This window comes from Perognathus longimembris, chromosome 6, assembly GCF_023159225.1.
Source record: "Perognathus longimembris pacificus isolate PPM17 chromosome 6, ASM2315922v1, whole genome shotgun sequence".
Lineage (NCBI taxonomy): Eukaryota > Metazoa > Chordata > Mammalia > Rodentia > Heteromyidae > Perognathus > Perognathus longimembris.
Window position 1 is genome coordinate 80,689,291 of NC_063166.1, and position 12,309 is coordinate 80,701,599.

A 12,309-nucleotide genomic window follows, 5' to 3' on the forward strand; every position below is an offset into this window, starting at 1 on the left:
TGTAAAATTTGGTACTCTACTGTACCTTTGTAGTTAAGTTCTTTGGAAGAAAGCAAGGGATAAAATGAATGCATCCTCCCAGGCTGAATAGAGTACACAACTGTCAGATACTGGTGGCTCATGATCTAACTAATTATTCAGACAGCTGAGATCTGAGGATTGTGCCACCCTGGGCAGGAAAGTCCATGAGACTCTTATTTCCAATTAACCACCTAAAAGCCAGAAGTAGAGTTATGGCTCAAGTGCCAGCTTTGAACTTTGAGAGGAAAAAGCAAAGAGATAGTGCATAGGCCCTGAGTTCAAGCCCCAGTACCACCCTCCAAAAAAGTACAAAAGTTTCTCTTTCTTCATAAAAAAAATAATAACAAAAAATGTGTTTGGGAATGTGGCTTAGCAGTAAAATGCTTGCTTAGCATGCATGAAGCCCTGGGTTCAATTCCTCAGCACCACATATACAGAAAAAGCTGGAATAGCACTGGGGCTCAAGTGGTAGAGTGCTAGCTTTGCGCAAAAAGAAGCCAGGGACAGTTCAAGCCCCAGGACTGGCCAAAAAAAAAAAAAAAAACCCCACACATTTGACTGTTGAATACAGGTGCTAATTCACTAAGTCAGTTCATTCAGGAACTGAGAAAGATCAAGGCACATATGAAACTGCCCTCTTCTCAGAGCAGAAGACAGCAAAGGTTGAGCAAAACAGAAAATAGAGTCCCTTTCTAAATATAGCAGTGTCATATGATCCAATGGCCTCCGGCCTCTGGCCTTGGAATCTAGGTACATGCATGCTTCATGGATGTGGCGTGTAATTAACGTAGGAGGGGACATGGCCAGGCAGGGCAGATGGGAATGCCCAACTTGGGTCTGTGCTATACCCTAGAATGGTGTGGGCTGTCCTCACTCATCTGGGTAAACTTTCTTACTGAATGCAACAAACTAGTTTTTCATTCTTTAGGGTTTAATTTTTTTTTTTTTTAATTTTCGGTGGTGCTGGGGAAAATCATTGAACCCAGGGCAACTATCAAGTGAGACCCACCCCCATGTGAGCACCAGTTTATTTTTATACCCCTTAAACAGTAGTTGATATCTAAACATTTTATTCGTTCGCTTTTCCTACTGACTTCTTTATCTGTGAAGTCTCACACTGAGGCTAATTCAATTTTGCTGGTAATTATGATCATTCGTGACAACATCCTATAGTTCTCAATTTAGATCCCCTTGTCATCCATCTCAGTGAATGCGGCTTTTTGTTTTCTGTTCCTTAGAGGACTCTTTAGAGAGTAATTTGCACATGTATCTTTGTAGATTTTAGCGCTTGTTCCGCCCCCCCTCCCGCCCCCCATCTTTTCATTCTTTACTTTTAAAGAACATTTTAGGGTTTTGCTTTTCTGGGACAAATTAAGGAATCACTTGGGAATGAGTAGTTCACAAGTTACCACTGTATTTAGATGTGGTTAAATATAAACTAAAATCTTTCTAACTCTACTTCTAGCTTGCTGGAGGTAGATTTTCTAGACCAAGCGAGGATTTGCAAAGCCACAGTAGGAAGTATGATTTACTTGTTAGGGGAAAGTGGGAATCAGATCACATTAAAATGGAAGAAAAACCTGCCCCAGCTTTAGGGAAGCTGCCAGGCTCAACTGCTATCCGGTTTTTCTGGGAGGAAATTTTTACTTTTGCCCTCTAGGCCCTTGGGGGGAGGGGGGAAGGAGGAAGTGAGCAGGGTTGTCTCCCAGTTGCAGGAAGCAAAGGCCTCAGCTGGTTGCTAAAACATCAATTCCAAAGCATAAATAAATAATGCACTCTGGCACATGGCAAGTTGTGGACCAGAGCTGCAGAGCTGCATATCTGGAGTTAGGAGGCTGAGGTTGCTGCTTGCTAAGCTATGGCTCCATTTCCTTACCCTGTCTTTGCAATATATTGAATAATGATTGATACTGATTGATCAGCTTTAGGTCTTCTTTACAAAATCTATTTTTCCCCATAAAACGTATACTGTGTCCCAATTATTTTTATTTTATTTCTTGTGCCAATGCTAGGGCTTGAACTTAAAACCTCATGTTTTTTGTCTTGGGCTTTTTCCATTCAAAATTGGCATTCTACCACTTGAGCCACAGCTCCATTTCCAGATTTTTGCAAGTTAGTAGGAGATTCAAGCTTCTGGACTTTGTCTGCTTGGTCTGGCTTCCAACTGTGATCCTCAGATCTCAGCCTCCTGAGTAGCTAGCTTTAACAGACAAGAGTCACCACTGCCTGCTTCCACCTTTCAAAAAAATTAGAATACATTTTTGTATCAGTATATAAAACTTTTGTTGTTGGAAATTAGTTCACTGCTTCTTTCTTTATTTTTGGCCAGTCCTGGGGCTTGAACTCAGGGCCTGAGCACTGTCCCTGGCTTCTTTTTGCTCAAGGCTAGCACTCTGCCACTTGAGCCACAGCGCCACTTCTGGCTTTTTCTGTGTATGTGGTGCTGAGGAATCAAATTCAGGGCTTCATGCATGTTAAGCAAGCACTCTACCCCTAAGCCACATTCCCAGCTCTTGCTTCTTTAATTTTTTTTTTAAAACAATGTATTTTGGTAATACTGGGGTTTGAACTCACTGGGGTGTGTCTGCTGAACAGCATTCTACCACCTGCCATGCCTATACCCATTTATTTACTTACTTATTTATTTAACTTTCTGTTGCTGATCAAACCCCCAGGGCCATCTACCACTGAGCTACAAACAGCCCCAAATCTGTTTTGTTTTTTTTTTTTCTTATTTATTTTTGTGTGTGCTAGTAATGGGGCTTGAACTCAACCCAGGCAAGTGTCCCTTAGCTTTTTTTTTAATTAAATTTTTATTGTCAAACTGATGTCCCTTAGCTTTTTTGAATCAAGGCTAGTGCTCTACCACGTGAGCCACACTTCCATTCCTGCTGGTAGTTAATTGGAGATATGAGTCTCACAGACTTTCTTACTCAGGCTGGCTGTGAACCATGATCCTCAGATCTTAGCCTCCTAAGCAGCTAACATTACAAGTGTGAGCCACTAACACCAGGCCTTTCTTTTATTTGACAGGGCTTTATGGAGCGATCCAGGATGGTCTCTAATTCCAGATTTTCTAGGCTATGCCACAGCCTAAGTAGAGTACTGGGACAACAGGCATGCACCACCACACCCAGAAAAACTATGTGTTCTTGACCAATAAATCAAAAGACTCCAAAAAATTTTAAATACTCCTCCCTTTAAAACCACCTTCTCAAAGAGTCTCATGGGTGACCTTTGCTTGCTCGTTTGGAATGTCCCTCACAAAAATGATAAATCATATTTTTATCAACTTCCCTACAGGCTTCAAAATAAAAGACAAGGTTCAGCTAAATTCAGTACTCTGTAAATTCACCCCAAAGTGGCCATCTCCACACGTCCCCTCCTTCCCACCCCCACCCCCCCCCTTACAGGCAGCATGTAAATAACCATGGAAACAGGCTTTTTCTTTTCAGGCTGCAGTGGCAGATCTGGGTGGTGATTACAGTGGTCGCTCAGCCCCAGGTTTTAACTTCCTTCATTGCATAAGTGAAGCCGCCTTAGTCAAAGAGTTTCCAAGTTAAAGAAGCAGTGAACTAATTCCCAAGACTATCCCCCTGCTTCTAGTTTTCCAGTACAGAAACTTTCTTTGCTTTTGGCAGGTGGAGTTTATAACTCAAAATACTAGATAGCGTCCTAATATTAAGGGAGTTTTACAGTTTACTGTATCAAACATTCCACACATAGAGAAAGAAGAATAGTTCCCCCCAAAACAGTATTTGTGAACATTTCCTGCCTTCCTCCTCCTTCTGTGTTTTGGGACAGTATCTCAACAACCAGCCAAATTCTTCCATCTTTGTTTCTGTCTTGTTGGGATTACAGACATGTGCTACTATGCCTGGCTTCTGCCACTTCTTGAAAACTCCTGCTCCTGACCAGACCTGAGGAATCACTCAGTAATTCAGGAAGTAGACTCCACGGCGGGGCTATCTTTAGAAGAATTCCTAAAATTCACTGTGTTCTGTGACCTGGGCTTGCCTATAGGTTTCCTTTCTTCTAAAGTCTGGAGAGATTTCATCTTTGCAATGAAATGAGAAGGCAGAGGTTTTTTTTAAAAGCTCACTATTTCCCCATATTTCTGTAGTCATTTTCCTTTAGTGTCAAGTATGAAGTATTTAAAATTTCCAGAAATATTTTGCTTCTTTAAAAAAATATGTATAGTCAATAGGTAAAAAAAAAAATGAACACCTTCTGCATGTAATAGGAAGTGAATACTTAAGACACATGTTTAGAACATCTGATCACATAAAAATAATTCAAACAGGAATCCTTTAAGTTTTATTCCTATAGAATAAATAGTTAAATGGTCTGGGGTTTGTTGCCCTGCATATGATCCCGAGCCCCCAAACAAAACAAAACATGATTCTGGTAGAACTTTCCACCATGTGATATTTTCACAGATATCATATGTTTGTTTATGTTTGCAGAGACATAAATACTTAGGCATAGGGAGAGGTTACTGAGAAAGAAACCTGGACTGAATCATGGAAACTCAGACATGGAAACCAGAATGCTTTTCAATTGGAAACCATACAATGTTGCATATGGTAGCTCTTTAATTACAGGAAGAGATGTCTCAGCCAAGAGAAGTTATTTAGTTTGCTTTTAGGATCTTTAAATTCTAGTCTGGGATTTGCTGTGTAATTTTGCACTTCACCTTTTTTCTTTATAAAGGGGAGATGGGCCAACTGGGAGACAAGATTTTAAGATAGTGAATTGTGTAAGATTTGGCAAGCATTGACTGTAGATCTTGCAGAAGAGACTAGCTATCCAAATTTCTAGATGGTCCAATTTTTTTTTTTTTTAACCAATGAGCCAATTCATTTGGGTTCTAGGTCTGTATCAGGTGTCTCTCCCCCCCACCCCCTCTTTTTTTTTAAATGCCAGTACTGGGATTACCACTTGAGCCACAGCTGTATTTCTGGCCCTTTATTTTATTATTTTTTCTTTTGTCAGTTGTGTGGCTTGAACTCAGTATCTGGGCACTGTCCTTTTTGTGCTCAAGACTAGTGCTCTACCATTTGAGCTAAAGGGCCACTTCCTGTTGTTGAGTGGTTAATTGGAGATAAAGTCTCATGGGAACTTCTCTGCCTGGGTTGGCTTCAAACCACCATCCAAAGATCTCAGCTTCCTGAGTAGTTAGGATTACAGATGTGAGCCATTGCTACTTCTGGCTTTTTGCTGGGTAAGTGGAGATAAGAGTCTCACAGATTTGGTTTGAAACCTCAATCTTCTGAGTAGCTGGGATTACAGGCGTGAACCACCAGTGCTGGCATCATCAACCTGAAGGTTGTGCTCTGGTGTTTCTAGTCCAAAAGACCTGTATGTTTCATCAACTTGAACTGATTGCTTCCATTCAAGTGGCAGAAGATAGTGGGCTCCCAAATGGTTAGAATCATGTTTCCTGCTCCACCAGCCTCCTCGTTTCTATCTCACACGGTTTTCAGCTTTGCCAGAAGGCATCTGTGTTGTATGTTTTGGAATCTCCTCCAGCACCTGTCATTCCAGGAAGCAAGTTAGTGAGGAACCCAGACAGGGTTATAATTGACTGCAGTCTCTAAGGAAAGGATAGTTTGTCAAAGCTCCATCTTAAGACTAACTGGATATATTTTGTAAGAGCTGTGATTAATGCAAGGTAATTTCTGAAGATGGCCTTCGCCAATTAATAAATCAATCACATTGGCTCATCTTAGTAGACTAAACTTTAATAGTTCACAATAGACTGGTTCAATAATACCAGGATCAAACAGGGCACTAGTGGTTCACACCTGTAATCCTAGCTACTTAAAAGGCAGAGATCTGAGGTTTGTGGTTCCCTTTTGGCCCAGGCAGAAAAGTCTTGAGAATCTTATTTCCAATTAACCAGCAAGAAGCCATAACTGGAACTGTGGCTCAGGTGGTAGAGTGCCAGTCTTGGGGAAAAGGCTCAGGGACAGGGCTCAAGCCCTGAGTTCAAGCCTCAGTTCCAGTATACATAAAGTAAGCAAATAAAAGAAGCCAGGATCCCATAAACACAGAGGTTAGTGATTTAAAGGGAATTGGTTGCTTTAAGGAAGCAAAGATTGAGCAATACTTTAATTCAGAAACAAGTTGCTCAATGTATATCCTGCGAAAAGTAACACTCCTGAGAAAGGGAAGCTACAAAATGCACACGGTAGTCTAGCATATTCTTGCTTCTGGTTTGTGGTTCACACCTGTAATCCCAGGCACTTGGGAGGTAAGGGAAGAGGATGGAAAGTTGGTTGGCCCTGGCAAAGTTGGCTGGGATCTTATCTCAAAAACAATATACAAATAAAAGGGGTGGTGTGTGGCTCAACTGGTTAGTCGTTGGCCTAGCATGAGTTGGGTTCAATTCCAGACTGGAAAAAAAGAACAAAACAAAAATTCTGCTCCTCAAGGAATAGGGCTCTCCTGTACCTAAATGGCAGTGACATCTGAATCAGGTACAGGTACATCTGCTTAGAAACTTTGTTTGGTTTTGTTTCTGTTGCCAGTCCTTGAACTCAGGGCCTAAGCAATGTCCTGGCCTCTTTTTGCTCAAGGCTAGCACTCTGTCACTTCAGCCACAGCGCCATTCCCAGCTTTTCCTATATATGTGGTACTGAGGAATCGAACTCAGGGCTTCATGTATATAGGGCAAGTACTTTACCACTAGGCCATATTCCCAGCCCCTTGCTTTTTTTTTTTTTTTTAAGGAGATGCCATTCAACAAAGCAATTTATTTATTTATTTATTTTATTTTTTTTTTTTTTGGCCAGTCCTAGGCCATGAACTCAGGGCTTGAGCACTGTCCCTGGCTTCTTTTTTGCTCAAGGCTAGCACTCTGCCACTTGAGCCACAGCGCCACTTCTGGCCATTTTCTGTATATGTGGTGCTGAGGAATCGAACCCAGGGCCTCATGTATACAAGGCAAGCACTCTTGCCACTAGGCCATATTCCCAGCCCCAGCCCCCTGCTTTTGAAGCTCTAAAATTTTTATTTTGTGGGGATCCAAGGGCTTGAACTCAGGGCCTGGGAGCTGCCCCATAGCTTTTTTATTTTTATTTTTTGCTAGTCTTGGGGCTTGAACTCAGGGCCTGGCTTCCTTACCTTCCCTACCACTTGAGCCACAGTCCCACTTGCGGCTTTTTCTGTGTATGTGGTGCTGAGGAATTGAACACGGCCTCATGCTTGCTAGGCAAGCACTCTACTGCTAAGCCACATTCCCAGCCCCAATGCCCACTAGCTTTTTAGCTCAAGTACTCTACTACCCTTGAGCCACATCTCCATTTCTGGCTTTTGGGTAGTTAGTTATAGATTAAGAATCTCTAGGATTTGTCTGCTGGAGCTGGATTCAAACTGATCCTCCAATCTCAGCTTCCTGTGTAGCTAGGATTACAGGTGTGAACCACCAGTGCACCACTAAATCCCCTTTGAAAAGCAAAGAAGAAAAATTGCTAAACTGGAGCCCTGTGGAAATGAAACCTAAAATGACTTTCTGCAGGTTTATTTTCTGTCTTCTGTTGCTTGAGTGTTATAAAAATTCTCTCTAGGGAAAGACCAGTACTTAATGAAAGTCCACACACAAAAGAAGGCAGACCTTGAGTTCCAGCCCTGCAGGGGTTTACAATCCCTTAGAACAGTTGAAGAACACCAATCCTCCAGATCTAGAAGGTTCACTGAATTAATGACTTCAAGCTTAGGACCTTACAAATGACTTCGATACCTGTTTTCTGTGGCTGAGGAAGGGAGGTAGGAGTGAGGGTGCGAAGGAAGGAGTGAAAGGGTGCGAACTGCTGTCTGAGTGGGAGGGGAATGGGAATCACAGAAGATGAGCTCAGACCCTTTTCTTCTGCCACCCTCTAAAGCCAGGGTCCTGAAATGTTCCTTTGGAATGCAAATATGGCATTCACTGACAATCAGGTCTTTTGAGTGGATTAACATTTAGATGTTAGGATCTGAGAAGGTAATGGAGGGAGAGTGAGGAGAGAAAGAAGAAAAGGAATTGCATTTTTAAAAAGTGAAAGGAGAGCCGCGGGCCACCTGGTGCTCCTTGCTTATAATCCTAGCTTCTCAGGAGGTTAATACCTGATGATGGAGGTTCGAAACCAGCCTAAGGAAGGAAAGTCTGAGAAGCTTTTATCTCTAATTAAAAACAACAACAACAACAAGTGGAGGTGTGGCTCATGAGGTATAGAGCTATACTTGAGAGGAAAAAGTGTAGGGACGGCACCCAGGCCCTGTGTTCAACTACCACACACACACATTAACTACCCAGTCCCCAAAACCTCCAGTTAGGTGAACTTAGGCTGAGCCAGTATTTCCTGTTTCCTACAACCCTTTAGTCATCTTTTCTGAGGCCATTTTTTTTTAAACTTTAAACTATCTGGTTAAGGGGCCTTTTAGGTAGGGCAGGTGCACTGCCCAGGACAAAATTAGAAGGTTGCTAGCTCAGAGCGAAAGATACATTGGGATTCTGTTAAGGTGTGATGTGAGCTTGGATAATGAACTGTGACAGGTTTATTCTGTGACCTTGGATAATGAGCCTCCTCCTCAATTTCTCCATCTGTAAAATGGAAATGACAATGGTCTCATAGCCTCAGCTCCACGTCATGGTGAGAGCTAAAAATGTTGAGGTTGACTGGCTAAACCCAAATAAAGGCCAGGCAGAAACTGCCACCAAAACCTACACAGTATGTTTCTCCAGCCTAGTACTAAATTCATGAAACAGGTAAAATTGCAAATCAGTATTTGCCCCGTCCCCTGTGAAAAGCCTTTTTTTTTTTTTTTGGCAGTCTTGGGGCTTGAGCTCAGTGCCTGGGCACTGTCTCTGAGCTTCTTTTGTTCAAGGAGATAGCACTCTTCTACTGAAGAGTTGCTTCTGGCTTTTTCTGTTTTTGTGGTACTGAGAAATGGAACCCAGGGCTTTAGGCATGCTAGGCAAGCACTCTACCACTAAGCCACATTCCCAGCACCACCTTCTTGACTCCTATTTTGAGACAAGCTCTTGCTATCTAGTCCAGGTTTGCTTCAAACTCCACCCTCTTCCTTCAGCTTCCTCCAGTGCTAGGATTACTGGCTTGTACCACCAAGTGCCACTTTTCCCAGTTGTGTGTGTGTGTGCTAGTCCCAGGGCTTCATATTCAGGACCTGGGCACTGTCCCTGAGTTCTTTTTTTTGGCCAGTCCTGGGCCTTGGACTCAGGGCCTGAGCACTGTCCCTGGCTTCTTTTTGCTCAAGGCTAGCACTCTGCCACTTGAGCCACAGCGCCACTTCTGGCCGTTTTCTGTGTATGTGGTGCTGGGGAATTGAACCCAGGGCCTCATGTATAGGAGGTAAGTACTCTTGCCACTAGGCCATATCCCCGGCCCCGGTGTCCCTGAGTTCTTGTGCTTAAAGTTAACACTCTACCACTTGAGCCACAACAGCACTTCCAGCTTTGTGTTTAGTGATACTGAAGAATCAAATACAGGGCTTCATGCATGTAAGGCAAGCAAGCACTCTGCTACTACTAATAATTCTTCTTTCTTTCTCCTCTTCCTCGTTGCTGTTGTTGATTATGATTATTATTATTATAGCTAAGAGTCTCACAGACTTCCCTTCCTGGTATGGCTTTGAACCTTGATCCTGGGATCTTAGCCTCCTTAGTAGTAAGGATTACAGGCGAGATCACCTGGCTCTCTCTCTCTTTACAATTTATTCTTAATTTTACTGAACTTGGCAAAGCAGTCAGTGACTGATTTTATAGGCTGGAAGTATCACAACTTTCTGCCTTTATTTATAGCTGTGTAGAACATTCCCATCTCTGTAGTATGTAAATACCCACCAAATGGGGAGAGCAGCGTTGGGCCTGGGGGGTGGGGGGAGGGAAGGAGCTAGAATCGCAAGTAAGTTCACGAATATCACATCGCTAACAGAAGCAAATGCCTTTTCATTTTGCTTAGTTTTCAATTAGTACTCGGATGTTAACTTGAATAACTATAAATACGAGGAAGAGTCCGAAGCTCCTTTAACCGGGTCCCTGGGCTCGGCTACGGGATCCAGGAGCGGGGCGAGGGGAAATGGGGAGATGGGGAGGCTGAGGCCCCTGGGTCCCGGGTTCTCAGCCATCTTCGTCTCTCCCCCCACCCTCCCGCCCACAGATTTCGCCCTAGCCCGCCAGAAACGCGAGACGCACCGCGCGTGCAGCCGGGGAGGGCGGGGCTGGAGGGGCGGAGGGGGGAGGGGAGGGCCGAGGGGAAGGAGGAAGGGTAGGGAGTGGGGAGTGGAAGTGATGGGGCGGGAGGGGAGGAAGGGGAAGGAAGAGAGAGGGCGGAGGGTGGGGAGGGGAGGAGTGATGGGAGGGGGGAGGGGGAAGGGGGGGCAGCCGCAGGAGGTAATGGGAAGGGAGGAGGGGAGGGAGAAGCCGCGCCACGTGACCGTCTGGAAGCGCACCCCTTCCTTCCCTCCGCTCCCCCCCCCCCCGCCCCCGGCCGGACCCCCGGGGAAGGATCCCCGGCTCCGAGCACGTGGAGGACTTGTGAAGCCCCCGTCTTTGATGCTCCTTCCTGGCCCTCCGGTGCCTCCTCCTCCCGACCAGGCACTCTCCTTCCTCGTCCCGAGAAAAGCCTTCTAGATGTCATTTCCCCTTCTGAATAAAAGAAGACTTTGAGGTCCTCCTCCGGGCGTCCTCGCTGGAAGCCCGGCGGGAAGGGGAGAGGAGGGGAGAGGAGGGTTGAAGCCGCTTTGCGATGCCATCCCCTTTCCCGGCCGCAGTCGGCGCGGCTGCCGGAGCCGGCGAGGGGCAGCGCCCCGGCGGGCTGGGCTCCGCGGGCTCCCCGGGCGGGGTCGCAGGGTCCGCCTCGGGGCGGGGCGGGGGCATTCCCTGCGTCCGGTGTGGGGCACCTGCCGTCCAGCGACGGCCGGTAGGACCTCGCTCTCAGTCCTGGTAGAGCAGATGAGCTGCTTGTACCAGAGCTGACCTTTGTCTCTATAGAAGTCTCTGTCGGATCCACCTGTGCTTTGAGTAAGGCAGCCGAATTTGGTGCATTTCAGGCTGTTTCCAGTTAGTTACCTTTCAAGCCATGTACGTGAATTTTGTCTTTTGTGTTTGATGTGGCTCACAGAAACTTGCTTATAGCTCCGCCTTCACCCACGTAGATCTTATTGTTTGATTAGATCTTTTTGTCAGATGAGATCAAAGATAGCCTTCCTTTCTTTGGGAGAGGTATTTTATTCAAACAAGTCAATAGAAGGTATTTCTTAGTAAAGAGACATTTGTTTTAAAGACTTTGAAGGATTTCAATGACAGCAAAGAAGAGGTTGCATGTTTGTATTATATTTGTCACAGATCAGATGAAAGTGAATACTTGTGAGTTCTAAATTTCATATTTATGTATTTGTACTATGGAGAGACTGTTGCCTTAGCTGAGGAAATATAGCCTTGTGGAAAATTCACCCACTTGTTTTTGTGTCCATATATATTGGGGCTTGTGCTCAGGGCTTTGAGCTCTCAACTGGGTTTCTTGTCATCTAGCCCAGCATTCTACTAGTTGAGAGACGCTTTCACTTCTGGCTTTTTGATAGTTGGAGATAAATGTCTTAGAGACTTTTCTGCTTAGGCTTGCTTTGAACCATGATCCTCAAATTTCATTCTCCAAAGTAGCTAAGATGAAGGGGTGAGTCACCAGCGCCTTAGCTAGGATCATAGGTGTGAGTCACCAGCACCTTAGGTAGGATTAGAGGCGTGAGCCACCAGCGCCTAGGTAAAACCAACTTTTTTGATTCTACATATGAATGCCATCTGTGAAATCTGTCTTCTAGACCAGGTTTATTTCACTTAATATAATGTCTTCCGGGTTCATCCATGTCATCCCAAAGAATGATGTGTGTGTGTGTGTGTGTATGCTGGTCCTGAGGCCTGAATCAGGGCTGAGCACCTTCCCTGAGCTATTTTTGCTCAAGGCTAAAGCTCTTCCTACTTAAGCCACAATTCCATTTCCGGCTTTTGGTAGTTAATCGGAGCTTTCCTGCACTGGCTGGCTTGGAATCAAGATTCGCAAATCTCAGCATCTTAAGTAGCTAGGCATGAGCCACTGGTGCCCAGCTGATTTCTTTTCTTTCTCTTTCCCTCCCTCCCTCCTTCCTTTTTCTTTCTTTTTCTTCCTTTCCCTCCCTCCCTTCCTCAACCCCCTCTTTTTTTTTTTTTAAAGTAATAAAGTCAAGAGCACAGGAAGAACACAAATGCTGTGTTGCTTGGGGCCAGGCCAGCTAGGTCTTGTTCACACACCT